This window comes from Bubalus bubalis, chromosome 17, assembly GCF_019923935.1.
Source record: "Bubalus bubalis isolate 160015118507 breed Murrah chromosome 17, NDDB_SH_1, whole genome shotgun sequence".
Lineage (NCBI taxonomy): Eukaryota > Metazoa > Chordata > Mammalia > Artiodactyla > Bovidae > Bubalus > Bubalus bubalis.
The window spans coordinates 31,610,000-31,615,265 of NC_059173.1; positions in this window are offsets into that span (position 1 = coordinate 31,610,000).

Here is a 5,266-nt window from a genome sequence, read left to right on the forward strand (position 1 = left end):
GGCTACATGAAATTCACCAATTTTGATGTCTTTTTTAATGCATGTGGATATGACAACTATCACATTTGAATCATTGTGCAGTACACCTGAAACTAGCAAGACATTGCAAATCAACTATACTTTAAAAAATAAAATTCGGAAAGAAAGAACACTGGTGGTTACGTTGGGCCCACTGAATTTTCCAGTATAATGTCCTTAATTTAAGAGCTGATTAATATCGTTAATTCCATCTGAAACCATGCCTCTTGCCATGTAATATTTCATGTAACACAACATATTCACAGGTTCTGGGGATTGAGAACTGGACAACCTTGGGATGCCTGCTGCTATAATAGTACCTACCTCCTCGGTTTGTTGTGAAGATGAAGTGAGTTGTACATGAAAACATCTAGAACAAAACCAGCACATAACAAATACTCCGTAATCACCAACTCTATCATTATTACCATTGTCACTATCCAGCTCCTGATGTTGAGGTTGGGCATGGCGTAAGCAGAGAGTATGGGAAGAGGTGGGGATGCACAGATTCACACAATCCCTCCATGCACTCAGCAGAACTGAATGTGGAAATGTCAATATACTAACTTTCATCCCAAGGCAAGAGTAGTTATTTAGCCTGCATTGCTCTTGCCTTCTGTCCTCATGACAGACCTATACACAAGCAGATCCCAGTACAATTTAGCTCACTGAGTGTATGAGGGAGAGAAAATTTTAAATCCTATCTAATTTCCAGATCTTCAGGCCAAGGTGAGTAAATTGACTGCATATCATGAAAAATGAACTGATTCTCAGAATTCCATAAAACTCAATGTAAATGCTTTTAATGGATCCAAAGACACAAACCCACTCTCAGGCACTGTGAAGTCCTTTGTTATACCCAGCAGATTACATCATTCTCAAGCTTGTGGAGACTTGCAAACTGAAACAAGAGGAAGCTAGTTGTATTTCTCAAATTTCTAAGAGAGTAGTTAAAATAAAATCATTATTCTCTGTATGCATGTGTGCTCAGTCACTTCAGTCGTGTCCAACTCTTTGTGACCTATGGACTGTAGACCACCAGGCTCCTCAGTCCATGGGATTCTCCAAGCAAGAACACTGGAGTGGGTTGCCATAGCCTTCTCCAGGGAATCTTCCCAATTCAGGAATCGAACACATATTTCCTGTGTCTCCTGCATTGCAGGCATGTTTTTTACCAACCGAGCCACCTGGGAAGCCCTATTTTCTGTATAAGGATATGCAAACCAGCTAATCAAAAGAGACCTGAAAGATTCAGGCTTAGTTTATTCATTTTTATATTATTGCTATTTCATGAAATAAATTTTTCAGATGGAAAAATGTATTTCTCTTGTATTTATTTATCACCCTATCATGTTAGGTAGATGCATTTTTTATTTAGTAATTATATAGAGCCACGGAGAAGGCAATGGCACCCCACTCCAGTACTCTTGCCTGGAAAATCCCACAGATGGAGGAGCCTGGTAGGCTGCAGTCCATGGGGTCGCTAAGAGTCGGACATGACTGAGCGACTTCACTTTCTCTTTTCACTTTCATGCATTGGAGAAGGAAATGGCAACCCACTCCAGTGTTCTTGCCTGGAGAATCCCAGGGACAGGGAAGCCTGGTAGGCTGCCATCTATAGGGTCACACAGAGTCAGACACAACTGAAGTGACTTAGCATAGCATAGCATAGCATAGAGCCACATCAAAGTAACTGAGCACATTAAGGTTAATTTGGCTCAGTAAAATTGATTCTTCAAAATGTATTTGGCATAAGGAAGTAACTTCTGAAAGAAATGCAGGTTCACACCAGACTAGCAAATTTTGAGCAAACATGTTATACAACTAAACATTACTCAAAAGGAAATCTACAGTTTTAAATGTCACATTAATACTTAAAAGATTAAAATAAGTAAAATGAATCAAGAAAGCATTTCTTTAGAGAGGATATAAAAAATAAACTTGTGGCAAGTAAGTCAAACTAATAAATATAAAAGCAAACTTTAATGGATTAAAAATTATTAGATTAATAGAATAAAAATACATTAAGAATAATTTTCTTTAAAACACAAAAAAATATTTAAACCATTAATCATTGAAACAATTTTAAAAAGTAAAATATGAATACAAACATTGAAATGCTTTTGTGACAATAACCATGGACAGAGAAAACACTAGTAGAATAATGAGAGAATATTTTGCTCACTACTCTGCTCAATGACAATGAGAACTTGTAGGAGATAAATTATCTGAGTTAGTTCAGTTCAGTCGCTCAGTCGTGTCCAACTCTTTGCGACCCCATGAATTGCAGCACGCCAGGCCTCCCTGTCCATCACCATCTCCCGGAGTTCACTCAAACTCAACGTCCATTGAGTTGGTGATGCCATCCAGCCATCTCCTCCTCTGTCGCCCCCTTTTCCCCCTGCCCTCAATCCCTCCCAGCATCAGTCTTTTCCAGTGAGTCAACTCTTCACACGAGGTGGCCAAAGTACTGGAGTTTCAGCTTAAGCATCATTCCTTCCAAAGAACACCCAGGGCTGATCTCCTTTAGAATGAACTGGTTGGATCTCCTTGCAATCCAAGGGACTCTCAAGAGTCTTCTCCAACACCACAGTTCAAAAGTATCAATTCTTCAGCGCTTAGCTTTCTTCACCATTCAGGTATGACCTAAATCAAATCCCTTATGATTATACAGTAGAAGTAAGAAATATATTTAAGGGACTAGATCTGATATATAGAATGCCTGATGAACTATGGACTGAGGTTTGTGACATTGTACAGGAGACAGGGATCAAGACTATCACCATGGAAAATAAATGCAAAATGGCTGTCTGGGGAGGCCTTACAAATAGCTGTGAAAAGAAGAGAAGCGAAAAGCAAAAGAGAAAAGGAAAGATATAAGCATCTGAATGCTGAGTTCCAAAGAATAGCAAGGAGAGATAAGAAAGCCTTCCTCAGCAATCAATGCAAACAAATAGGGGAAAACAACAGAATGGGAAAGACTAGAGACTTTCCCATTCTTTCCAAAGAACAGCAAGGAGAGATAAGAAAGACTTCCTCAGCAATCAATGCAAACAAATAGGGGAAAACAAGAGAATGGGAAAGACTAATTTTCTCTTCAAGAAAATTAGAGATACCAAGGGAACATTTCATGCAAAGATGGGCTTGATAAAGGACAGAAATGGTATGGACCTAACAGAAGCAGAAGATATTAAGAAGAGGTGGCAAGAATACACAAAAAGAATTGTACAAAAAAGATCTTCATGACCAAGATAATCACGATGGTGTGATCACTGACCTAGAACCAGACATCCTGGAATGTGAAGTCAAGTGGGCCTTAGAAAGCATCACTCCGAACAAAGCTAGTAGAGGTGATGGAATTCCAGTTGAGCTATTTCAAATCTGAGTATATAAATTAAAATTAAAGCCTGAAACAGTATAAAATATTGCCAGAACAACTACTCTAGAATATGTTGCTATAAAGCTATTCTTTCCAAAATTCAAATGTTCAAACAACTTCACAGGGATTTCTACCAAACTTGTAAGGAAAAATTCATGACAGTGCAATCATATTCTTCAAAAAAAAATATTAGTAAAACAGGGGAAAGAATGTAAAAAACCCAAAACTCTTTAGGAAATAAGAATAATATGGACTCAGAACCCAAAACAACAGCAGAAAAGGAAAGCTGAGTAGAACTTACTCTCAATGAATATATAACTGTAAAAATAAAAGCAGATTCCAAAAAGCAAATTAATATAATAATACAGCTTAATAATTGTTATTTATTCTAAGAATGTAAGGATTCTCAAATGCTAGTATATATGTTTATATAAATTTGAAGATGGAGGAAACAATAAATAAAAATCATATAAATGACCTTTATATGCACTGAAAGGGCATTAACAAGCACCCAAAGTATTTGTTAGTATTCTCAATCTAAAACATTTAAGTTACTTGTAAAAATCATACTTAATTGAGAAACATTAGCAGCATTTAATTGAAATAAAAATAAAACAAATATATTTTATCATCATTTTAAATAACATTGTTTTGAAAGTATTAGTTCAGTTAGATCAGAGAAGAAAAGAAATACGGAAATTGAAAGTTTTATTATCATTATATTTAGGTTATATTATTGTTTTCTAGGGGAAAAGAATAAAAGAAACAGCTGAAAAAATTATAAGCAGTAAAAGCATTTACCAAATTTCAGTGAAAATTCAAATATATAGAAATCATTCATCTTCACATCACCAAATAACTGCCATTTGGAAAAGATAATTCATTTTAAATGAAATGAAAGAAGCAAAATATCTAGGAATAAACTTAAGAAGTCTACAAGATGGACATAAGAAAAATTTTAAATCCTATTCAAGAATTCAAATTTAGAAAAGGTATTCTAAATTCAAATTTAGAAAAGACAGAGGAATCAAATCACCAACATTCATTGGATCACAGAAAAAGCAAGAGAGTTCCAGAAAAACATCTACTTCTGCTTTATTGACTATGCCAAAGCTTTTGACTGTGTGTCAGGATAAACTAGAAAATTGTTAAAAAGATGGGAATACCAGACCACCTTACCTGCCTCATGAGGAAGCTGTATGCAGGTCAAGAAGCAACAGTTAGAACCAGACATGGAACAATGGACTAGTTCCAGATTGGGAAAGGAGTACATCAAGGCTGTATATTGTCACCCTGCTTATTTAACTTGTATGCAGAATATATCATGCAAAACACTGGGCTGGATGAAGCACAAGCTGGAATCAAGATTGCCAGGAGAAATATCAAAAACCTCAGATATGCAGATGACACCACTCTTATGGCAGAAACTGAAGAGGAACTAAAGAGTTTCTTGTTGAAAGTGAAAGAAAAGAGTGAAAAATCTGGCTTAAATTTCAATATTCAAAAAACTAAGATCATGGCATCTTGTCCCATCACTTCATGGCATAGAGAAGGGGAAACAATGGAAACAGTGACAGATTTTATTTTGGGGGCTCCAAAATCACTGCAGATGGTGACTGCAGCCATGAAATTAAAGGATGCTTGCTCCTTGGAAGAAAAGCTATGACCAACCAAGATAGCATATTAAAAGCAGAGATATTACTTTGCCAGCAAAAGTCCGTCTAGTCAAAGCTATGGTTTTTCCAGTAGTCATGTATGGAATCAAGAGTTGGACTATAAAGAAGGCTGAGCACCAAAGAATTGATGGTTTTGAACTGTGGTGTTGGAGACTCTTGAGAGTCCCTTGGGCTGCAGAAAGAGAATAGACAG